The sequence below is a fragment of the Ovis aries genome, chromosome 1, assembly GCF_016772045.2.
Source record: "Ovis aries strain OAR_USU_Benz2616 breed Rambouillet chromosome 1, ARS-UI_Ramb_v3.0, whole genome shotgun sequence".
Classification (NCBI taxonomy): domain Eukaryota; kingdom Metazoa; phylum Chordata; class Mammalia; order Artiodactyla; family Bovidae; genus Ovis; species Ovis aries.
In genome coordinates this window covers 69,087,544-69,113,652 of record NC_056054.1, presented here as the reverse complement: position 1 = coordinate 69,113,652, position 26,109 = coordinate 69,087,544, and the positions used below count along the sequence as shown (strand labels likewise).

Sequence of the window (26,109 nt, the reverse complement as noted above, 5' to 3'; positions counted from 1 at the left end):
CATTGCCATGTTCCTTCGTATATCTTGATTCTGCATCCTTTCTGGGAAGAAACACTCTTTGATTTTGGAACAAGAAGGCTACTTCCTGCATTCTAATCCAGGTTCCCTGCCCTCATGCTGGTCTTGGTTTACTCATTTGACTAGGTCTTTAACTTATCAATAACTTTGTGACATTGAGTGAGTTACTTAATATGATTCTACCTCAAATTTTTCATCTGTAAAATGGAGGTAATACTACTATATCTCAAGGTTGTTATAAGGAATAAATACATAAACACATGTAAAGTCTTTAGAAGAGAGTGTGGGATATTGTAATGTAATATCATTGTTGTCAAGTGTGGATATTTTAAAGGTAATACAGTGGAAAATAGATAAAAGAGCTTTGGAAATTTGAAATATCTATACAAATACAAAGGAGTATTGATTAGTATTCACAAAGTTATTTCCGCACTTAGGGCCACTCACTGTGGTTCCATTCACACGTCTCTCTTCAGGGTGTGGAATTAATTCCTAGGGTGCTTCCTTTGGAGCCAGGAACGCTCTGAGGAAAAGAAGTTTAAGTACCAAGTAGTTAGAAAATGAAGGGACTGAGTTTTCTAAGCTATATCTTTACTTGGAATTTAAACTTTGTAAATTTCTAAGTAAGGGGATAAAAAAGACTACTGGAATCACAGTGTTCATAGCCAAAATGAAAAAAAAATAGACAACTCAAGGAGAAATTTTTTTTTGGCCATGCCTCCCGGCTTCTAGGATCTTAGTTTAATGACCAGGGCTTGAACCCACACTCTCGGCAATGAAAGCGTGGAGTTCCTAACAACTGGACCCCAGGAAAGTCCTGAAGGACAAAGTTATGAAGGGAAAAGTTAAAAAAATAATTTTCTACATTAATCAAATTCCATGCATTTTGAATCTTAATTATCACTTTGTCTATGCAGAGAATGGAGCAAATTTTGAACATGTCTTTTTTCCCCCTTAAAATATATCAGCATTATATTTAACAGGATTTATATATTTTTAAAAAATAGAGGTAATTAATTGGGAAGTATTTTGATGTTCAGCAGGCAAAGGAAACATATTACTTTGTGTAAACAGAGGTTAATATGGAGTCTTTGAAGTCTAAATTATTGAACTATTTGCCTAAGGACAAGCTTCTTAACTGTTTAGGTTTCCTCTGGCCTGTAATAAACTATAGGGGTGAGAATACACAAAAACATTCTATGTGTAAAACATTTGGGTTCTGTTTGCAAAGCATGTTTGATCCAAATTTTCAGGTTTCTCTTTGAGTTATGCTGATGAATTAGGGAACTTTCATCCCGTTTCCCTCTCCTTGTAGCAGTCTAATTGGCTCCTGGTTGATAAAGACAGAAGCATGTGTTTCTGGGAAAGGTAAGCCATCATTTGTTTAAGTTTTAAATGATCACTTGCCTCTGGAACTGGCACAGGGACCAAAGAATGTTTATTACTTCCATGTTGTTAACATGGGAGTGGATCTGAAAGACGTTAAGTGAGGTTTATGTCCAATTCTATTCTATAGCTTCCTTGGGCCCTGGCCAAGGTGACTTGTGTTTGTATGGGCCAAGGAAGCCCTGCTTAAAGAGTAGACTCTTTTTCTATAGCTGTTTTTAATTTGAAAATATCTACCTTGAAGACAGAGCTCTACTTCGGAGAGTAAAAAATAGCTGTTACTGATCTTAGCCAGTGGACAACCATCAGGGAGGTGGGCAGGGGCATACATGTTTCTGGACACAGCTTGTGCCTCATTCTTGCTCTGCTTGTGTTATTGGCCAAGCAGATCTTGTGGCCTTTGGACAGGGCTGCCTTGGGAAGGTGGGAACACAACAGTATTGGTTTCTAACTTAGACCTCGGGGCCTTCAGTCTCGAAGTTCTTGGATCTGTGTGTGCCAGGTGGGGAGTAGGATGTGTGTCCTGCTGTGGGGTGGGGAGAGCGGCGTCCCACCCTCATCGGGAAGGGCGAAAGCTCTGATTGGCACATGTGATTCAGAAGCCTCACTTCTCAAGTTCGCATGTACTTTTCCAAGATCTTTCCTCTACCCTGAGCTCTGGCCCTGCCTCCTTTCTTGGCTCTGGGGACCGTGGGAGCTGCTGGGAGGAAGTTGCCATTCTTGATTTTCTTTATTCTTTTTGTGCCCCCCAGGCTGACATCTGTCAGGACCCCACCCCAAATCATATTTGTATTTTGCACCTTGCTTGGCAGTTCGCTCCCAGGACCTGCACTCCTGTCTGAAATACTGGCTGGCGTGACTACAGCTCCTGTTGACCCTCTGTTCACAGAGGCCTAGGGACAGATAGCCCCAGACTGGAGAACCCAAAGAAAGCTCTGGGTGACCTCTGCTATTTAGCAGCTGCTCCTAGCACCAGTCACTGTGGCAACTGGGCTCTGTTTATGAAAATGAATGAAGGCCTCAAGCCTGGGGCATCCACGCCATGGACAGAGCTCCCCCTGGAAATACATCGCCTGCCAGATTGCCAGGGCTAAACCAAAACAAAGATGAACCAAACAAAAGTAGCCAGGGAAGTGTTCAGCCCTCGGGGGACATGCTCCATGGCTTAATTGCCTAATTATCCTCCCTTACCAAGCAGAACCATGCCAGAGTGAGCTTATCTTGGTTATGCTAGAGGAAGACTAAGGCTAAGACCCTGGAGCTGGTCTGGGCAGTTTTCTGAGCTTATCCTTGCATTGCACTGGCCTGGCCTCTAGCTGTAGATTTAGAAGGAATCAGTGTTTAGAATCAAGGATCTGACTTTTTGAAAAACTTATTTTAGATCCTGCCTTTATATAAACTGTAAAGCTATTTTTGGGGTCTGCACCTTTGGAATGGACTCTTATCTGGAACAACTGAGGTTGGAGTCTGTCCTTTTTGAGTCCTTGCTTTTACAGAGTCCAAAGCACTCTTTGTAGTTATAACTGTCCATGGGAAATGGAGAGTTCACTGTGGACGTCTTCGAGAACACTTTGAAATCGGAGCTTCCTTTGAGGGGACTGTTATGTTCTGGGTACTGCTAGCATTCTTAGATTTTATGATTCCATGGCTGGACATGTCCAGCATATGTGTCCTTTGGCCTCACTTAAATGCTCACTGGGTTACTTCACTGAAGCATAAATAGATATGGAGCTGGGAGGACCTGTTGCTGCTAAGTTACTTCAGTCATGTCTGACTCTGTGCGACTCCAGAGACGGCAGCCCACCAGGCTTCCCTGTCCCTGGTATTCTCCAGGCAAGAACACTGGAGTGGGTTGCCATTTCCTTCTCCGATGCATGAAAGTGAAAAGTGAAAGTGAAGTCGCTCAGTCGTGTCCAACTCTTAGTGACCCCATGGACTGCAGCCTACCAGGCTCCTCCGTCCATGGGATTTTCCAGGCAAGAGTACTGGAGTGGGGTGCCATTGCCTTCTCCGGGGAGGACCTGTAGAAATCATCAAACCACACTCCCTTATTTTAAAGGTATTAAACCAAGGATATAGTTCACGTGGTTAGTTAGGCAGAGCCAGAACCAGTGCGTGGATCTTCTGATGCTGTTCCAAAGCCCCCTTCCCTACTCTGTGCTTTGTCATGGTGAGGGTGTGTTTAGGCTATAGCTGAGGGGTCCTGGTGGAGGAAAACGAGCGGGGAAGTTTGAGAGGGCTGGCATCGATGGTTTTCCAACAGAGCAGAGATGCCTAGTAACGTGGTCAGAGAAACAGGGACTCCTCCACATCCATGTAAGGCAGCTTTAGCTCTAAATTTTGAAATACCAGTTTGCTGCATTGAGGAGGCCTTGAGATCCTCACCTGCTTTTCTTGATGACAAGGAGTTTGAGATAAAGAGGGAGAGGGACCCAGGAGGGGGTGCTGCAGATTTTGATGGCAGTGAGAAGAAAGTCTACTTGAACCAGAGCTCCATCCTAGAATTCAGGTCTGCCTCTGTCCCAGCAGCCCTTTACCCCTAACTTCGGCTGCATATCTTGGGGTTTGAACAGTTCTGTCCCTGGTGAAGGTGACCCATCCAAAGAGACCCTTGCCACCCGGGAAGGGAGTGAAGTCCTTGAGTTCTCAGGCCTATGCAGTTACTGGGTGGCTGCTGCTGTTTGCCAATGATAATCCCTCGTGAACTCTGCTGTTGATAAACCAAACCAAATCAGTGGTCGTTTTCTTTTAACTAAGGATTTAAGTTAACGTATAACTACACGTATCCAGTTGGTTTTCATTCATGTCAGCACTGAACATTGGTACACTGAGCTGTGGATTTGATGTTTGAGTTGTCTTGGCTGAGATACATATGTGAATTGTGAGTTTGCAGTTGGCAAACTCTTTCCTCCTCTGGCTGGTCAATGAAGCTAAAATAGGTCGATTGGTTATGTTCGAGAGATCCTCATGGGCATGAAGACTGGTACAGGTAAATCCTGTGTTTCACTCTGAGTAATTGTAATCAGGGGAAGAAGGAAACTTTCCTAGGTTTGTTCTGTAGTTATGATGACATTCAGGTTCCTTGAGGAAAGGATAACGAAGGGGATGGCTAGAGGCTGTGCTGCACTTGTGCTGTCAATACCAGCAGACCTCAGGCTGAGCTGAAAAGCCAGCACCCTGGACCAGACGAAGTCATCATTAACCAAAATGATTGTTCTGGACAGTCTGAAGTTGAACAGGTTTCTCTAGCGTCTATTCACAGTTAGCCAGTGAGGTTAATAGCAAGTTAGCTGGAAGTCAGTGCCTGCGCTGGTCATAACCGACTTGTATTCTGGATGGGGGTCAGAGAAACTGAATAGATTTATTCGTTCAGCAAGCAGTGAGTAACAGCAGCCTTAGCTACAGAACCAGCTCTTTTCAGCTTCTTGATGACATGTACTATTACTGTTGTTAACAGGTTGGCTAAAAAAGTGAACCTGGAAGAGTCAAGGCTTTGTTTCTTCCTGTCCCATACTCAGATATTTTCTTCTAGTTTCTTGTAGTTATTCAGTAAACATTTACCAAGTACCTACTGTGTGCCTGGGGCTGTGTTATCACAACCAGTAACTTATTCTTAGTTAATGAATGACCTCATGCAGCAAGCAAACAAAGAAGCCTTAAGAAGAGGAGGATAATTGGGATCTTGTGTGTCTCTTCCTGCTGTCCTTTGGTGCCTTCACACCAGGGAAAGGAAGCGGAAGTCAACTTAAATTAGTTTACTTTGGTAATGACAGTTTTAGAAGAGTTTGGAGAAGGAGATTGAAACTATTGAGACATAGCAGGTTTGGGGATTACTGCTGGAGTTTTCTTTCTTATTCCTCCTAGCCTAGGAACTCTGTCCCAGTTACCACTGATAATGGACCTTTTTTATGTTTAACCATCTTGTCAGTAAGTCAGTAACACGTGCTGAGAATAGAAACTAGTGCTGTTCCATGTTGTAATCGCCAGTCCATACATGCCCCACGGGTTCTGTTGTTGTGATTGTTGCTATGATGCTTCACATCAGATGCCAGCCATTAGTCCGCCACTTTATAGCACATCTGAAGAAGTGAAGTGAAGTCGCTCAGTCGTGTCCGACTCTGCGACCCCATGGACTGTAGCCTACCAGGCTCCTTTGTCCATGGGATTTTCCAGGCAATAGTCCTGGAGTGGCTTGCCATTTCCTTCTTCATTATAGCACATCTACAGGTCCCTGTTCCAAGCAGCTTACCTTCCCCAGAAGCCCAGGGCTTTCCCACATTGGCACACAGGAGGTGGTTGAGGGGACGGGACAGGAACCTTCCCTTTGTGAAATGTGGTCCTTGCTTGAATCAATAAAGGGAATTGTGTTCATCTATTTTAATAGGGAAGGCTTTTATTTAGGTAAAATATTTTTCTATTAAATTCTGCCTTTTAAAATGTCTAGGCTTGAGTGTAACAAGAACAGAATAACAGTTCTGTTCATTGTTTCTGTTTTTTCAGAAGATGTGACTTGCAATGGTTGACTACGTGCTAGATTCTGAGGGAGGAAATGAAACAAGAGATGTCACTTCTAGTCTCGGCTCTGTAGGTGCTTCCTGACCAGCAAGGGAAGAAAAAACATCAGGTGGTGTTTTCAGGAGCATCTTAAAGTGGACAGGAGAAAATGGAAACTTGACTAATTTCATTGTTTTATCTCCATTATCCTGGCCAAAGGGTTATTGTAACTCAAGACGGATCTGCTGGTGATTGTAGGGATCGCTGACAGTAGGTATTTAGGGTTGTAGGCTTATTTATAGTTCAAGGAAGAGTGATGCTGCCTTCAGCTTTCTTAATAATGTGAAAGCCTTTTCCCCTAAACTCTAGCATGCCTCTTTTTGCATTCTGTGGCTGGATTGACTTAGTTCCACCCATCTGTGAACCAATCATTGGCAAAGAGTAATGGAGTTGCTGTGATTGGCTTAGATTGATAAACTGGAGAGTCAATCACACTGCTGGCCACAGTGGACTACCAAAATAAATATGGTGGTACCTTGCAATAGAGGAAATGTGAATTCAGTAGGACCCTGACAGAGAAATAAGAGGTCAAGGACAAAGTAGTGGAGAGAAGGTCCTGGCCCTAATCTGTGTTCCCTCAGTTTCCTAGACATGCTTCTATGGGGCCCTCTAATGTGGTGCTACAATGTGGACCCGCCTATCTTACCTCTCAGCATATAGCTTCTTAAGACTAAGTCTATCTTGATAATTGTGGTCACCATACCTGGCACATGGTAGGGACTTAGTATGGGGTTTGAACATATTGAATGAAAAGGCATGCATCAAATTCCTTTGTGTTTGTTGTCATTCAGTTGCTAAGTCTCTTGGCGGCCCCATGGACTCCATCACACCAGGCTCCTCTGTCCTTCCCTATCTCCCAGAATTTGCTCAAATTCATGTCCATTGAGTGGGTGATACTAATGAACCATCTCATCCTCTGCTGCTCCCTTCTTCTTTTGCTCAATCTTTCCCAATCTTTCTCAGGGGCTTTTCCAATGAGTTGTCTCTTCGCATCAGATGGCCAAAGTATTGAAGCTTCAGCATCAGTCCGTCCAATGAATATTGTATTTAACTTTTATTAAACATTCTTTGAAATAAATGGACCACTGACATCTTACTGTTCTTTATTTTATAACAACTTTTTTAAGATGTAACTCACATACCATACAATTCACTTGTTTAAAGTGTATAATTCACTGGTTTTTAGTATATTCACAGAATTGTCCAACCACCAACACAATTGATTTTAGAACATTTTCATTACCCCCAGAAGTAACTCCATACTCATTAACTATCACTCCCTACTCTCACCTTCTCCCAGACCTGGCAACCACTAATCTGCCTTCTGTTTCTATTTTGGACACCCCACGTAAGTGCAACCATACAGTATGTGACTTCTTGTGTTTGGCGTCCTTTACTTAGCGTGTTTTCAAGATTTATCATGTATCAGTATTTCATCCCTTTTTTATGGCCAAATCATATTCTGTTGTATGTATATACAATATTTCATTAATCCATCATCAGATGATGGACATTTGTGTTGTTTTTAGTTTCTGGCTATTATGAATAATGCTGCTGTGCACATTTGTGTACAAGTTTTTGTGTGAACATACGTTTTTATTTCCCTTGGTTATGTATATACTTAGGAATAGCTGGATCATATGGTAACTCTATGTTGAACCTTTTGAGGAACTGTCAAACTGTTTTTCAAAATGTGCTATTTTTCATTCCTCACAGCAATATTTGAGGGTTCCAGTTTTCCACATACTGGCCAACTCTTGTTTATTTGGTTTTTCATTATAACCATCCAAGTGGATGTCAAGTTGCATCTCAGTATTTGTTCATCAACTGAAAAAAAATAATTGCATTTTCAGAAACTCTCTGTTAGGTAAGAAGACTGAGTAACCTTTGACTCTTTCCACCCTTCTGGCCTCATCTCTTTCATGTATTTTTCTCTTGATTCATATTCCAAAGACACTAAATTGTTTTATAGTCTCCACCCTACTGCATTGTTTCTTACCTGTAGGTGTTTGCTGGTGCTCTTCCTTGTGCCTGGAATGTGGATACTAATGCTAATGCTAATGGGGCCTCCCTGGTGGCTCAGATGGTAAAGAATCTGCCTGCAGTGCAGGAGACCCAGGTTCAGTCCCGCCTTGGGAAGATCCCCAGGCGAAAGGAATGACTCCCCACTCGAATATTCTTGCCTGGAGAATCCCATGGACAGAGGAGCCTGGAGGGCTTGGAGTCGCAAAGAGACACAACTGAGCATCTAACACTTTCAAACAATGCTAGTACTAATAATGATACTGCATGGTTCTTACACAGCCAGTAAGTCATAGAGCTAGCAGTCTGGCCCTAAATCTGTGTTCTTTTTAATTAAATTAGTTAATTAAAAATATTATATATTTATTTATTTGGCTATGCCAGGTCTTAGCTGAGGTGTGCAGGATGTTTGATCTTCATTGTGGCATGCAGGATCTTTAGTTGTGCCTGTGGGATTTTGTTCCCTGACCAGGAGTGGAACCCGGGCTTCACAGAGTATTAGCTGCTGGACCTCCAGGGAAATCTCTAGGGAGTTAATAAATTCTCTCATTCTTTACATATTTTTTTCCAGTTTTTATAGAAGTTTAACAATATGACATTAAGATATTTTCTCAGTACTAATAGACTGTTTTAACTGCAGCATATGTATTTCATGGTACAGATGTACCCTCATGAATGTTTACATTATTCCTAGTATGTCTCTGGTGTATTTACAATTACACCAATTGTTACTGGTGTGATCTCATTACAGTTATGGTATAATGCCTTTACAGGGGTGTTGGGTAGTTCAGTTGTTCCCCAACCCTATCTGAGAAGGTTGTAACAGGTTCAAAATGTTCCTATTGGCCTTTTTTAAATTGAATGATCAACTCTTTGAAAGTATTAATTGAGCATTATCATCATTTTTAGGCAAAATTTAATAAGCTTTTAACAAGTGCTTGCTGCTGCTGCTGCTAAGTTGCTTCAGTCGTGTCTGACTCTGTGTGACCCCATAGATGGCAGCCCTGCAGGCTCCTCTGTCCCTGGGATTCTCCAGGCAAGAATATTGGAGTGGGTTGCCATTTCCTTCTCCAATGCATGCATGCATGCTAAGTTGCTTCAATCACCAGGCTCCTCTGTCCACAGGATTCTCCAGGCAAGAATACTGGAGTGGGTTGCCATTTCCTTCTCCACAACTGCTTGGTACATTCTTATGTGTTATCTCACTAAAATCCTTTATTAATCCCATGAAAAATGTGCTACTATTTACTATTTTCTGAAACTAAAACTTAGAAAGATTGTGACTTGCAAAAAAGTGACATGGCTTTAAGAAACCAGTTCAACTTTGCACCCCATCTTCTGATTGCCAATTCAGTGTCTGTTTCCCCATTGTTCTAAAGCTAGTCCATTCCCTCCTAAGAGACTTAAAAGGAGAAAAATTATAGAAGGTAAAATGTCTCTGAAATAATGTAGTTGTAGCATGAAAAGAGCAAGGAAGAATAAGCATCTCTAGATTAGGGATTGGAGTTGGTGGGGAAACCTCTGCCCCTGTCATCAGGCTTGGAGGTGAGATTCATGACTTCAGAGGGGGACTCCTAAGAGGCCTTGGTGCTCTGACAGCAATGTCCTGCTATTGTGAGCTGTGGATTTACTGTCATGCTGAGAAAAATAAATCACCACCAGGAAAGGCTGTGTGCTTAGATGCAGCCCACTCCTGGAGGCCCTCTCCCAACTGGAGAACGGTCTTCAGTGGATGAATTGTCTCAACTTCCTTTGAGTTTTAATTTCTATATAGATCAAAGGGTTATTTTCAGCCTGTGGGATGGCTTGGCTCCTTGAGAAGTGGCCCCTTTTATAGGGACTAGAGTGAGGTGATGGTCAGGGTTGAAGGGTTGTTTCAAGCTCTTCCTAGACCCTATGTTTGCAGGTTCCCTGAAGTACAGAGGTAGAATTTGAGCAGTTTGGGTTAGGGGAATCAGTTCTGTTCTCTGGCAAAGTGACTTGTGTCCATCAAGCCTGTTGGCAATGAAAAAAATAAAAAATAAGTCATCAAAGTTATTTGAGGAAGAAAACTCAGAATTTGTGAAAACAAAGCACAATATAACAGAACACAAACCCATAATAGAGTAAATGACATTCTTAGAATGAATGTGTCAGCATTTTTAACAGACACATAGTCAAGTAGGTGGTGATGCAGTATGGGTATAAAAGCGCAAATGTAGTCAGTGTTTATATTCAGCCTCCCACCTCCAAAACACAGCCACGAAAGGTCCTGCCTGTGGATGTGGAATTACGTCTCTGAATATTCCCTCCGTCCGCTTTCCCCCCTCCTTTCCTCAAACACATATTTTGGTTTACTTCCCTAAAGATACATGATGTATATGAGGAAACATAGTCTCACACCTCTCTGAGTAGTGTGAAAATATAATGTTTCGAATACCAGGGACTCGGGTCCACCAGGAATCCGAAACACTGGTTTCCAGCCACAACTGTGCTGGAATGAAAATAGAAAACAATAAGGCATGTGCGGAGTCAGCTTTACTTTGTGTCTCAGCTCAGCAGTTTTCCCGCTGTCCTAAACTTTCCTTTAAAAAAAAAAAAGGGAAAAAAGAGGAAATGATCTGGTTTAAAAATAATCTTAATAGTGAAAAGTGAAAATATCAGATAGCAGCTCAGACTGTGGGGACATTTATTTAAAAAAAAAATCAAAACTGAATCCATGGTGAAAAATCTCACTGTTCTTTGCTGGGTTGTGAAGACTTGCATGTGTGTGCACGACATGGTACACACCTCACCACACGTGTAAATACAAACGCAGTCACGGATTTTCATGGCGGGGTGGTACAAGCTGTATTTGGTCATCATGAAGCACTAGTTTTATTTTTGCTTCTGCTGCCCACTTGCTGTGGAATCTTGGAAATGTCACTTTTATTCATTAATCAAGTAGTTCTACTTAACAAGTATTTATTGTATGCTGATTATGTTTGAGGCCGTGTCTATGTTCTGTGGAGGATTAGATAAGTTAGATCAATTTTCTGACTTTAATATAGTTAGATACTGGGGCAATCACGAAGAAATGCTCAGTGTTGCAGCTTGCTGTGATGATGTGTGCCCATCTGGGAAGAAGCAGCTTGCTGTCAGAGAAGGCAATGGCACCCCATCCAGTACTCTTGCCTGGAAAATCCCATGGACGGAGGAGCTGCAGTCCATGGGCTCGCTGAGGATCAGACACGACTGAGTGACTTCACTTTGACTTTTCACTTTCGTGCATTGTGGCACCCCACTCCAGTGTTCTTGCCTGGAGAATCCCAGGGACAGGGGAGCCTGGTGGGCTGCCGTCTGTGGGGTTGCACAGTGTTGGACACAACTGAAGCGACTTAGCAGCAGCAGCAGCACCACCAGCAGCTTGCTGTAGGAATCCAGAGGAAATGTCAAGTGAAAGAGGCTTCTTAGAGGCCGTGAAGACCACTGAGGTGGTCGTGAAAGGCCAGATGGCTTTTAGACAGTGGGGAGTAAAAATTAGGTGCCAGAGCTGGGGAAGCACGTGGCCTTTTGGATGATCAGACCCTAGGAGAAAGTGGGGCTCTGTTTTGATAGAAGTTGACTGCCAAGCAAAACTGTCTTTTAATTGCTCTGGGTCTCAGTTTCCTCCTCTGAAAAAAAAGGCAGTTGAAATTCTTTTTTTTTTTTTTTTTTTAAGAAGGATTTATTTATTTATTTTCTGGCTGTGGCGGATCTTTGTTGTTGCACGCAGGCTTTCTCTCCTTGCAGCAAGTGGTGGCTACTCCTTGTTGCAATACACAGGCTTCTCATTGTGGTGGCTTCTCTTGTTGCAGAGCATGGGCTCTAGGCACATGGGCTTCAGTAGCTGTAGCTCATGGGCTCAGTAGTTGCAGCTTGTGGACTCTAGAGCACTGGCTCAATAGTTGCGGCGCATGGCCTTAGTTACTATGAGCCATGTGGGATCTTCCCAGACCACGAATTAATCCAGTGTCCCCTGCACTGCAAGACAGATTCTTAGCCACTGAACCACCAGGAAGCCCCTGAAATTTCTTTCTGTTTCAGTGTGCCAAAGAAAGATAGAGAGGATTATGTTTGTGGCCGGGTATGCCAATTGCCACTGGTCTTAGGTGTTAGTGCTTGAAAACAAATAGGATTTGTCCTTTGTAAAAAGTAGACATCAAAAGGCTTTCTCCTCCCTATCCCCTTTCTTATTTTCTCATTTTAGCATCTTTATCACTCTTTACTGTAGGATGGACTTGTAGAAACTTACTTGGTACATAGCGGGTAAAAACCTAAGTGATGTTTCAAGTCTTTCTCATGAATGGTGCAGATATCCAAATTTATTAATAGTTTAATAATAGTTTAAGTTGAAAGATTTGTTAGTAAAGTATTATTTCAAACATTCATATATGCATCTGTAAAAGGAGAGAAGCCAAGGTAAAGGAAGATGTAAGCTTCAAGTACATTCAGATTTTTTTCCCTGTTACCAGTAGCATCCTTCAGAAAATACTGATTAAAACTGAAGGCTGTTTTCAGCTCTTGGTTTGCTTGCTTCATAGCACACCAAGTCAAGGCTGAGCGGGTGCTTCCAGAAAGCACAGACTTCCTTTCTGGTTGGACATAATCCCATATTTTGTTTGACCTTCAGAATACTCATAGCCTTGCTGGAATATAGGGGCCAGCATTTGTCCTGGCAAGGCCAGGGCAGTGTAAGTTTGGTGTCCTCAGGGATTGCTTTATAGGTTGTGAAAAGCAATGGGAGGAAGGTGACTATAGTAACTCAGACATTTGCGTCCTTTCCGGCTTTAAAATCAAGGGGGTGATTTAAAACAGGTGGTATTTGAAAACAAACAACAAAAAACTTCTTGCAGTTCCTATTTGTCTAAACCTCTGAGAACTACCAAGGTCAGACTGTTCTTTTGCAAATGACCTTGTCATGAAGAGGGGATTACATCTCATTTATTACACTGTGTTAAAATCTGCAGTCCTCTTCTGACTGTCAAATACAGACCTTGGAAAGAGCACAAGTTCCATGCTGTTTGGACAGTATGTTCTTTATGATGCTTTGTGTGTAAAAATATTATCAAATGGTTAGGACTTGTGTTAGCATACTAATATTAGCTGGAGTTAGGCCTCATGGTACCTTTTTTTGATTAGGCCAGAGTCCAAAACCTAAGACAGAGTTAAAAGTTATTGTTCTTTTTATTTTTTCACTTTAATAGATGGCACTTTTTTTTTCCTCTTCCAAGTTTATCGAGATATAAGTTGACATACAGTGCTGTGTAAGTTTAAGGTATACGGCATAATGATTTGACTTAAATATATCAGGAAGCAATTACCACAATGTTTAGTGAACATCCATCATTTTATAAAGATACAAAATAAAAGAAAAAGAAAAAAAAATTTTCTTGTGATGAAATTTACTCTCAACCTTCACGTATACAACAGTGTAAACTATATTTATCATATTATAGATAACATCCTAGTTCTTATTTATCTTGTAACTAGACATTTGTACCTTTTGTCTTCATCCAATTTCCTCTCCTACCACCCCTCTGATTATTCTCACAGAAAATACATAACTAGAGTTATTTCATGTACTGGGTTTTTGAGTACTTAGTGAGGTCAGTGATTCTCATTATTCAGGGCCAGTTTGATTTTGTCAGATGTGTAGTTGCAAAGATATAAATGATAAGGTAATCAGGGATTAGTTGGCTTCATATGTGGGAACATGAAGATGTTTTCTTTAATAGGAATATCCATTATATGAGTGTAATTACTGGTGCTCGGTGGTAGAGAAGCCGCCTGCAATGCAGGAGACCTGGGTTTGATCCTTGCGTTGGGAAGATCCTCCGGAGGAGAAAATGACAACCCACTCCAGTATTCTTGCCTGGGAAATCCCATGGACAAAGGAGCCTGGTGGGTTACAGTTCATGGGGTCATAGAAGAATTGGACGTGACTTAGCGACTAAACAATGATTGAAAATAATCATATCTTGATCTAGTTGAAATCCTGTATTAATTTAGGGGGAAAAAGTAAGTCTTTTTATTCTGCATATATAAAGAGATAGGAAAGAATGTATGTAACTAAATTTCTTAATGCTTCATTTTGCTTTTGGTGTGCGCATACTAAGTAAAGTTATACTTGAATGTTAACGCTTATAGCTTGAGTCTAAAGTTTCAATTGTGGTCCATAGATGGGAACCATGATCTCTAGTGGTTTCCAAAATACAATCCCGTAAAGATGAAGAGACCCCACAACTGAAATAGGTGGTGTGTTCAATTTAAGTGAACATTTGGGAGTTCAGAAAGTATCCAGCATTATCTCATCACTGTCAGAAGTAATTGCAACATCACGGCTGTACACCAGCCCATGTTGTTGACTGTATGGGTGTTTGCTGTTCACTTAATGACATAAGCAAAATATTTTTTAAAAAGATATAAAAGAATATGTTAGACACTGTCTATAAGTCCAAACTGATATCTATATGCTTTTGGCAGCTGAGAAAGCAGGAGTGGTAAGTGAAGCTCAAAGGTTTAAGTATGAAAAATAATTGAGAAAAATGAGTAGAGAAGAAAAATTGATCTTTTGATGATCTTTGTCAAGTGTGTTCTCGAAGACCAGCCTAAAATTTAAATTATTATATGGAGGTTTTAGCTTCCAGTAGTTCTTCAATTTGGAGAAGGCAATGGCACCCCACTCCAGTACTCTTGCCTGGAAAATCCCATGGATGGAGGAGCCTGGTGGGCTGCAGTCCATGGGGTCGCTAAGAGTCGGACACAACTGAGCGACTTCACTTTCACTTTTCACTTTCATGCGTTGGAGAAGGACATGGCAACCCACTCCAGTGTTCTTACCTGGAGAATCCCAGGGATGGTGGAGCCAGGTGGGCTGCCAGGTGGCCAGGTGGGGTTGCACAGAGTCGGACACAACTGAAGTGACTTAGCAGCAGCAGTTCTTCAATAGGAATTCAGCTTTGAGTTGAACTTTGAGATAGGTTTTTTACTTTTCTTTTTAATTACCAAGAGACCAATCTGTTGTAGTTTGTTGATCTATTTTCTCCTCTTACTCTTGCTTTCTGCATGAGCTGCTGTTTATTCTGAAACACTGGGAATCCACATGTAGAATTAGGGTTTGCCTGCCTCTGTCTTAACTAAGAATGGAGACAAGCTGACCTGATATCTCAGTTCGCAAGTTTAAGTGGACTCAGAGGGGTTCAAATCCAGTTCTTTGCTCTAAGTTCCAATTTCTAAAGCCCTCATTTCTTTCTTTCTTTTTTTTTTTTTTTTGTTAATAGTTATTTATTTGGCTGTGTCAGGTCTTAGTTACAGCATGTAGGATCTTTTAGTTGTGGCAAATGAACTCAGTAGCAGCATGTGGGATCTAGTTTCCCTGACCAGGGATCAAACCTGGGTGCCCTGCATTGGGAGCACAGAGTCTTAGCCACCAGGAAAGGCCTCCCCACCCCGACCATTTCTTGATGTAATAAATATATGAGTTTCCACTGTGAAGGCTTCTACACTCTTCTGTCTTTGCTTAGCCTTCTGGTGCCAGGTGTTTGGGAGAAGTCTGACCACAGTCAGCTTCTTTGCTTGTCAGTTGATTTTATAACAGAGCTATTAAAGTCCAAACTCTTTGATAGGCAAATCTAAGTCATTATTTATTATATAGATGTCTCACTTTATAGAATTCTTACAGAATTGTAAGTTTATGGAATTCTTTGCTACCCATTATGTTCGTTCATTTTGGCAAGATTGGCAGTATTAGCCCCAGTTTACAGGGAAGGAAACTAAGTAAGATGGCCCAGGTCAAGAAGCTTGTTAGTTACAGATCTTAGAGTAGAACCCAAGTCCTCTAAATCCAAGTCCAACCTTCTGTTTTCTATGTTTCTATATCCATATTATATGTTGTGAGCTTCTTTTTTGAAAGGAAAACATAAGATAGTAAGGAGAAAGGAAATTCAATTCTATTGATTTTTCTTACGTTAGTCATCTCTTTGTTTTTGTATAAAGCTTCCTGACTTAATTAGAAAAAAAAAAAAAAAACCCCTTTCATTTGTTTTGCTAACAGTTCTGGAGATTAGCTAGGACAAGTATTATCCTTACTTTAAAGGTGAGAACACCAGAAGCTCAAGGAAGTGATACATAGACCAGACAGGGTTGGGCTAAGACTAAAGTGAAGGAGAATTAAATGTGAGCCTTTTCTTTCTGTAACATACATGGAGCCTCTATTATGTGTCAGTTGCCATGTTAGATGTCATGGATTCAAAAATACCTGTTTTTAGGAGTTTGAGAGTAACAATGTACACACTGCTGCTGCTGCTGCTGCTGCTGCTGCTAAGTCGCTTCAGTTGTGTCCAACTCTGCTACCCCAGAAACGGCAGCCCACCAGGCTCCCCTCTCCCTGGGATTCTCCAGGCAAGAACACTGGAGTGGGTTGCCATTTCCTTCTCCAGTGCATGAAAGTGAAAAGTGAAAGTGAAGTCTCTCAGTCGTGTCCAACTCTTAGTGACCCCACGGACTGCAGCCTACCAGGCTCCTCTATCCATGGGATTTTCCAGACAAGAGTACTGGAGTGGGGTGCCATTGCTTTCTCCGAATGTACACACTACTGTATATTAAATAGATAAACAGCAAGGACCTATTGTATAGCACAGGGAACTGAACTCAGTATTTTGTAATAACCTATATAGGAAAAGAATCTGAAAAAGAATGAATGTTTATATAACTGAATCACTTTGAAGTACACCTAAAACTAACACAACACTGTAAATCAACCATACTTCAATTTTAAAAAGACTGAAAAAAAGAAGAAAAAATACCTGTTTTAAAAATTGTCTCAGTATGTCAGAGATTCTCAGAGTTTGTGGAGTGGTACTGGTAGTTGATTTTGTTTAAGCAAATCATTTCTCTAGTATGGAGGAGGGTGTAAATTTGGAAGATGTTATGTTGTAGAACTGCAGCCAGATATAGATTTACTTTTGTGAGTTTCTGTTTTATTTGCTGGTTTATTCATTCCTATGCATTAGGACAGAAAAATAAATATAGTTCTGTTTTGGCTCCCTGAAATAGTTTTTATATTTTCTGGAATTTCCTCACTTATTGTCTTTAATATTCCAAAGTTTTATTATGACTCATTTTGGCCACCCAATAATAGAAGGAGTTGGTGTTGGCCTGTTTGAAGAGGCTCATTAAGTAATTTGGGGGAAATATGTTTTGAAGGCTATAAATACTAATTTTGGTGTTGAGATTGGTGTCATGGGTGTCAGTTTTGTATGTTTGTGTATGTTTTGGATGGGAGAGGATAAAAAGTTATGCTAAAAGAGCTTAGTTTAATTTTTCACTTTGGCTCAAATATGTGGTTTTACCATAAACTACTGAAAGTTTCCTGTTCTTATTTGATGAAAAGGTCACTTCCATTCATTGTTTCCACGGAACTTCCTATACTTTTTAGAGAAAAAGGTTGAAATTGAGGATAAATTATGAGTTATCTCTAGGAGCAAAGAAACTCTATTTCATTTCAGAAAAAGCTTTAAAAAGTGAGCCTCCCTGAGTCTGAAACTGCAGTAGCCCTCAATATATGCCTTTCCTTATGTAAGCATGTCTTGAAAGGAATTCAGTCTGACCTGTAACTCAAACTAACATGGGAAGGTAGGGAACAGTCATGTCATGATGATTTTAGAAAGCTGCAGGATGATACCATGTACTGTAGAGAGGCGGTTTGAGTGGCTTTGTTGTGTGTTTTCTTTGTGAAATGGCACTGTCCAGCACATAGCCTGCCCTGCACTGTATTTATACCATGGATCGTTTGTACTGACTGGTAATAGGGACCACTGGTAGGAGTGTCTGATGTCCCTAATGGTGCCTGAAGGAATGGTGATGACATGTTCCATTGAGGAATGACAGTGACGCATGTGCAAATGATGCTAAAATTGTGATTAACTGGGGATGTGTAGGTTTTATAGGAAATGGCAACCCACTCCAGTGTTCTTGCCTGGAGAATCCCAGGGACAGGGGAGCCTGGTGGGCTGCCGTCTATGGGGTCGCACAGAGTCAGACACGACTAAAGCGACTTAGCAGCAGCAGCAGCAGGTTTTATATCTCTTCATCGTGAAAACTGAACAGAAGAGAAGCTATCATGAGACCTTTATGTAATACACATGAGACCTAACCATATATTTGCTTTCTCTTCTTGAAAAGATAAAATTTGAAGCCCTAGAGCAATGGGAAAGTAGGGCTTTTAGCACAGTTTTTGTGAGAGCTAAATTCCCAATGGTTCACTCTTAGTGCGTAAGCTTTGCTTTTTATGATGCTTGCCATTCAAATTAGATCTGTGTGGTCGCTGTCTATAATACTGTTAATATTGTCATTCGTATTATTATTCAATGTCAGTTTTACAGCAGGCTTGTGTATCTGGAGCTCATGAAGAAAGCCAATATGTTTCGTGAGTTATCAGGAAAATAGCTGTCAAAAGCCATGGAAGTTACTCTGGAAGTGGGATGGCCTTCATCCAGAGCTTGCTGACTTAGAATAGAGTGTAAAAGATGGTAGTCATGGGCTTGAGGCAGAGACACAGGCTTTCAGCTACAGCTGAGAGAAACAGAAGTGTAAAAAGTATAAGCAGAATTATAAAACAGAGAAATATGGGACCATTTAGTGTAGAGATAAAAGCTAAAACACCATACCAAGTTTAATAAATTGTCATTAGTATTTGTACTGATGACCCTATGTCCTCAAGAAATAAAAAAAGAATTAATGATATTTAGGATGTATAAGGGAGAAGGCAATGGCACCCCACTCCAATACTCTTGCCTGGAAAATCCCATGGACAGAGGAGCCTGGTAGGCTGCAGTCCATGGGGTCGCGAAGAGTTGGACACGACTGAGAGACTTCACTTTCACTTTTCACTTTCATGCACTGGAGAAGGAAATGGCAACCCTCTCCAGTGTTCTTGCCTGGAGAATTCCAGGGACAGGGGACCTGGTAGGCTGCCGTCTATAGGGTCTCGGACACGACTGAAGCGACTTAGCAGTAGCAGGATGTATAAGATGGCCAGGAAGTAATTATGTATGCAGTATGTTTTAGGTAGATTTATCTTAGAAATGACTAAAGTTACTTTCTTTCTGGAAAGGACTAAAGCCCAGTTATTTGGAAGATTTGCTTATGTGGTCTATCTCATTGCTAGTCAGTGCTGAATAAATGAGGCATTGATGATGTGGTGGTGCGGTCGTTCTTTGGGCCAGATGAAATAGGTGGGAAGAAGGGAGGGGGAATGATATAAAATACTGAGAGAAGGAGTTAATTACTACTGTATATAATGGATTAGTGTAGTTTTGGTACACTTTTCTATGCAGATTTAGAAACAAAGCTGTTTTTGTCTTAGGAACTGGCATGCAAAGGATTTTATTTTCAGGTTGACCATTTGAAAGTATTAGAACTTGTCTCCACGTGAGAAAAGGTGAATTCCTTCTGGTAGACTAGTTTCCTTAGGTTCACTTGAGAGGAAGAGGGGAGCAAGTTGATCCAGAGTGGAAAAACGCTGAAGAAAAGTTTTCCCCGAAATAACACACAGATTTCAGGAAAACAAAAATTGCTTTGATTGAATGTGACAAACTGAAAAAAAAAAGCTGAGCTTTGAAACGTCATATGACACATCCGTTTTGAAAGGTTGCTTTGTCAGATACAGCTGTGTGTTTTACAGCACTTTACTGTGTGTGAAGTTTTGTCATGAGCATGCTCAGTAGATGTTTTTCTGAACAGGTATCTCATTTATCCTAGTTTTAAAATTGGGGGAGGGTGTGGAGAGTTTATTAAACAACAGAACATTATTTTATATTTATCTTTAGGTTAAATGCACTATGGTTGAATCAAATCCCTCTCTTTTAGTCTTTTATTAAATTGATAACTGTTTAGATTTTATCTTCTCAGAAGTTGCTTATCACAGGAAAACTCAAAACTTCTGATTTATTGCATGGCATGGCAGGGGCTTCCCTGGTGGCTCAGATGGTGAAGAATCTGTCCTCCAATGTGGGAGATCTGGGTTCAATCCCTGGATCAGGAAGATCCCCTGGAGAAGGAAATGGAAACCCACTCCAGTATTCTTGCCTGGAGTATCCCATAGATAGAGGAGGGCTACAGTCCATGGGGCTGCAAAGAGTCGAACACGAGTAAGCAACTAACGCAGAAACACATAGTCTTAAAAACTGAGATTACAAAATTCCCTAAATACCTTTAGCAAACCAATGCCACTTGTTTTTTTGGCTTCATACCTACATTAATGTGAATTATTGATTTAAAAGTAAGAGAACCGAGCAAATTTCCAATTCCAGAAAAGGAGTTTTTGTGTGCATTAAGAATTCCCAGATTCCTGAATAAAGAGTGTATTTCCTCTATTTGTAATGAAGCTATATAAGAAAGGGTTTCCATTGTGGCTCAGCTGGTAAAGAATCCACCTGCAATGCAGGAGACCTGGGTTCGATCCCTGGGTTGGGAAGATCCCCTGTGGAGAAGGGAAAAGATACCTACTCCAGTATTCTGGCCTGGAGAATTCTATGGACTGTATAGTCCATGGGGTTGCAAAGAGTTGGACATGACTGAGCGACTTTCACTGCTTTCTATATAAGAAAAATTATGTACCTATGCTGTTTGTAAAGTAACTCTTGCAATCACTGATCTTTGCTTTATAAGCCTCTTAAATTCAGACTTAGGAAGAATATTTTCTTATCCAAAGAACTGATTTGTTTCCTTTTTTGAGATCTTGTAAACGTCCCATTTTCTTTTTTTTTTTTTTAACCTCAACTGGTGGGAAGCTCAGAATTAGGTTTAGTGTGCAAATAAAGTTGTTTCTGAAGTTCTTCAATAAGGTTTTTTTTTTTTTTTAATAGCCACTTTTAATTGATTGGCAGTTTAATTTTCCTGGACCTGTTTTTTTTTTTTTGGTTATATTTCCTTTATTTTTTTTTAAATTACAATCCTCTCAGTTTCCTTTCTAGAAGTGGTTGAGTATATGAATAATAAAGGAATATTTTGCATGGCATTTTGGTTGGATCAGGAATTTTCTAGGAATAGAACTTATTAAAACTGGGGGATTCTGGGTCAGACCTATCTTGGTATCTTAATTTTGCATGTTTGGGACCAGAAGCATGGAAAAACTTGTCTGAAATTCAGAAAGAACTGGAGGCAAAGGTCTTTTACCAACAACTGTGGGTGACAGTGAGGTGACTGAACTACATAGAACCACAGTTCCTTTAGCTCTATGATTCCTAATGCAAAAGGAGGCTGAGACAGGTTAAAAAGTACCTTTTTAGGACATATTCTATAGTTGGAGAGTTGGTAATAATAATTATAGTTAAATGATAATAAAGATGAGTTAATCCTAAGAACTGGTTGTTTGAAGAATTCATTACCCAAAAAGTGCTTGTGAACACTTGCCTCATGCTAAGCACTGTGCTAAGCACTTGGGTAGATAGAAGGTAAGCAAAAGAAACATGGTCCCTGCCATCTTGGTGTTTCCAGCTAAGTAGAAGACACCCAGACACAAGCTAGGATAAATGAAACAATAGGTTTATAACTAAAAGCTGTTACTAGCCATAAGGAAAAAAATGTAATAAGAGGCTTATGGAGTCTCTGAATTGAGTAAGGTGTGAAAATGTGCTTCCAGCCCAGGGTTGCTTAGCACAAATATCCACCTGTCTTTCGAAGGTCTGTTGTCCCTCCGTCTACAGTGAGAAGTCCTGTCAATGCCTTTGTTTGACTGAACCCTGGAAATTCCAGCTCCATCTATACTCCTGAGCCTTTTAGCTTCACTGTGAAAGGAGAAAGAGCACATTAGTTTTTATAGATTTCTTTGCAAACTATCAGCTGTTTCTTAACAGAAGCACCTGAGCAGCGACCTACCTTGTTTGAAGAGGAAGGACTATGATTTAGTATTGTAATTGGATTCGATGTATCATTGATGCTTAGTAATTTTGGCATTCCTGTTAAGCATTTCCTGCATTCCTTTAACTACCAATTATTGAGTGCCTCATCTATATATAAAATCCTTAAAGTCAATGTACTTTAGTTCATGGCCCAGTTTGTACACTTGTCTGTAATTAGTAATATTTTTTTCATGGCCAAACCAATAGTTGGCAGATTTTCCTTTTTTAATCTCTTGCCTCCTATTTATAATCAGGACTGATGGTTACAGCCTGTGATTCATCTCCTCAGCAGTTGTGGTTTCCCCCTTCCATCCTTTCTGACCATCCCCACCATCCCCCCACTTATAGCTTCTTGTCTTGCCACTAACCCAGACCTGTACCCCAGCCCTAACGAAGGGCTCAGCTGTCCCTGAGAAGCATGTTATAATTCTGTTGCAGCAGGTTATAATTCTGTGTTTGTGTGCACATCTTTACCTCTATTTCTCCCATTTTTCCTTTCTCATCAGACACCAATTTGCTAGAGATTAAAAAAAAATTAGTTTAGCAATTATCTTAAGTGGAAATCAAAATCTGAGAGACACATTTGGTGATGTTATCCCTCAGGGTTAATGAGGAGTGGCTTTCCAGCCCTGCAAATTTCACTTTACTGTAAAATATTGCATTAGTAGGAATTAAATTATAATTTTTATTGGTTGCATGCCTAAATTGAATTTAATATTTTGATTCCAGATCAATTATTTTCCTTTTAATAAAGAAGTATACTTAAAAATTATTTTGTGTATCTCAAAAACACAGTAGGAGGAAACAGATTCTGTTTTCTTCCATCCTCCCAAATCTTCAATTTGTCTTGGTCCCTGTGCTGAACCATTTAGGCAATAACATTCCATAAATTCTAATCTCCTCATAAATGAATTCTGTAGACAATGTTCCCTTCATTCCCAGGTTCCTTTAGATCTTGTCAGAAAAACAGGAACAAGTGTACCGTCTTATCGATGGAAAATGAACAGTAAGAAAGTTGGCCAAGATGGTGCCTGATTATTCTCATTCTGGACTGTGGCAATTCCTGGAGGCAGAAACATGACCTGTTCTCACCTTTGGGAGTTATACTTCCAGATTGTGCTCAGAGAACTGGAATTTTTACTCTAATACTGACTATAGTTTTATTTTAAATCTTCTTAGTGCAGTTCTCAGAAATAATTTTTGGGGAGTAATGGCTAGGGAGTAGTGTAAGAACATCTTATCTTGGATATTTTATTAATATCATTCTAAAAGTTCATAAAAGATTTTTTTTTTCACTTGGAGAAAATGTTTTAATTCATTTATTTCTCCTCTCCCTAGAGGACTTTATGTTTCTAACAATAATTGAAATTTGTAAAGTATCTGCATGTATAGGGTCTCATTTGATCTATGAATTGAACCTGTCATAATGTAAAAGAAAGGGAGATTATGGGAAACTTAAAGACAAGGTCAAACAACTATAAGTGGGAGACCTGGATTTAGAATGCAGCTAGCTCTCAGATGACCTGGTCCAGTGCTCCTCCTGGACTACCAGGTCTCTAACGCGAGGACTCTCTGCAGTGCCCAGTGGTGACTTCTGGGACATGCTTCTTCTGCTACCTTTTCTCTTCAGGTTATTAAACACACACACACACACACAAAATGAAACAACCCCCTAGAGCTGGGTAAATCCACTGATACTTCTAGGTTGTCTAGTGGTGTTTTGCCTAGATGGAAGAGTAGATGGCTTGGCACTTGCCAACACTTTGAGAATTTAGATTCTTAAAAAAGCTCTGCCCATTGTTTCCTTTTGAATATTTAAAAACACAACTTGAACACAGGAAGTTCTTCAACACGGGTGCACCATGATTTCAACACAACAGTGTGCAACTAACTATGCACTGGCTTCTGGCCCAAGAAGTTGGCGGGTTGACTTCTTGGAAGACTGTTGGTTTGTCAAGAGAAAGGTTTGGATTTAGATATTCACTTGGAGAATGAATGAAACTATGATAAGATATGCCTGAGGAGTTGTTCTCTTAAAAAAAAGAAAACAAGTGCCTGTTTTTTCCTGAGAAATCCATAGTACAGGATTTAGAAAATTATATGCTCTTCTGCCTATCTTTTTTCTATCAAGGATAGGCTTCAGCTGTAAGCCAAGTTTTACTGTTGAAAAAACCCAGGTGGGGGCTGTGGTAGAAAGGTCCCTCTTTGAATTTTAATGGTGGTGCATTCCACAGCTCCATCCCCAAGGGGCTGTTGGTCCACTGAGTTGTAATTTGAGAAGGTATAAACACGAACATATGTTGTGTACACTGCATGAGCTTGGAGCCTTCCAGGTGTTTTTTCTTGGAGCTTTGTTTTTGCATCATATCCTGATGCTTGTCACGTACCCTCTCATAAAGTTCCATTCAAGCCAGACTGTGCCTTTGACCAAAATCACCTTGGGTGCCCTTTCTTACAGATTCTTGCATCCTGTGGGGGTAGAAGGGAGTTTTAGCTCAGGGGCAGAATAGATCCTGCAGTGCCCAGTCCCACAGTCTGTGGGAGTTTGTCCCTCTTCGCAGCTGACAGCATTGTGGAATTCCCTGTGGGACCATAACAGAAACCCTTATTAGCCAATGGTGTTGTTGGAATAAAATCTCCCCACAGCAGTGTCTTGGTCCCAGGCTATAATGTTACCCACTGATTCCCTCTGCATCTTTACCACTTTTATTACAGCTGAACACACGCTCCTCATTAGTACTCTGGGTGATATGGGGAATCAGTGTGTTGGAAATTATGTGGAATAGGTACCAGATGTTTGTGTCAACTTGGTATGTATTGGTATTTAGAATGCTTAAGGATCACATTTATTAAATGTGAAAATTACTTACTGTCCCTTCCCCCAAATAATCACTCTCCCCCTCCCCAACCCCCAATATTTTACTCTGTGTTGGCATGAGGTGTGATATTAATTTCTTTGGGGACAGATTAAATTTAAAGTGTGTGCAGCAAATGGGTCTGTTCCCAAATGCTTTGTCTGCGTTTTGTCAAATCTGAGGGCTGGCTTGCAGCCAGTGGGGATGTGGGGGTTCTGTAACTGAGATTGGAATGCTGTGTTGTAGCTAAGGATATAATGAAAGGGTGAGTCCGTTTGCATTTTTTTCTTTAAGTGGAACTGGGAATTTAGACATTCATGTTATAGCCAGACCTAGGAACATTTCCCATGTGTGCAGATAAGCAGGCATTAGTGAGAAAGAGGAAGACATTTGGTAAAATGAGAAATGAGCTTGTGCTTTCTCATTAAATATATGGCCTTTTAAGTCAACCGAAAGGTTGCAAGTGTGATCCAAGCAATTCTTTTATTGTATTTTATTTTATCAGACATGAATTATGTTTATGTTTGGCCATGGCGTTGGCCTGTTCATCACGTCCAGAGGTGCAGGACTGGAGGATGCAGGCAGTGGTTTGTCATGGGAAGAACTTGGATCTGGAGTCAGAGAGTACTGGGTTTGAATCCTACCCTGCTGCTTACTGGTGGTGTGTGACCTTTGGCAAGTCGCTTAACCTCTCTGAGTCCCAGTTTCTACTGGGGGTTTTAAGTAGGGGTTTTAGCAGAATCTTTCCAGTTGTGCTATGAGGATTAGAAACTATATGTATACAGCATGCAGCTCAGAGAAGGTGCATAATAAGTCTACACATGAAGAATTAAACCCTGGCTTATCGCAGGAGCTGGAGGCTGAGGGGTCTCACCATATGCTTCACAGCACTGCTCCAGGTGGTCCAGCTGCTGCACAGAGGGCCCTGCCTGCTGAAGGAGGCTGCTTGGTCTGGGCCACTTGGGGAGTTTCTTACCACAGGGTTTACTTGAATCTGTGTTGCTGTCAGGTCGGTAAATGTTTTTACTCAGTACAAGTAGCATTTTGTGGGTGAATAGGGGCTGTGTGTCTGTCCTGGTTGCCCAGGAGGGTACTGAGCAGGAAAAACAGAGTCTGGCTTAATTAGATTCTTTTGGGAATTATCCCCAAAGACTTCTGGACGGGCCATGTACTAGATGTTCGGAAGAAACAGAAATACCCAGATTGGGAGGCAACAGGCAGAAGCATCTCTGGGGGTGTGTTACTGTCAGGAAGCAGTTCACCGAAATCTGCACCCAGCTCTGTGGCTTACAGCAATATATGTACAGTGGGAATGATATCTGTTCTACCCACTTCATAGAATCTCTATAGAATGTCTTTTAACTGTAAAGTAC

At 40.8% G+C, this 26,109-nt stretch overlaps 1 protein-coding gene across 4 annotated transcripts in view; it reads left to right on the top strand.

The window, feature by feature from the left end:
- TGFBR3 (transforming growth factor beta receptor 3) overlaps window positions 1–26,109 on the top strand; it is a 200,048-nt gene that overhangs the window by 45,000 nt on the left and 128,939 nt on the right. The window lies entirely within an intron of this gene.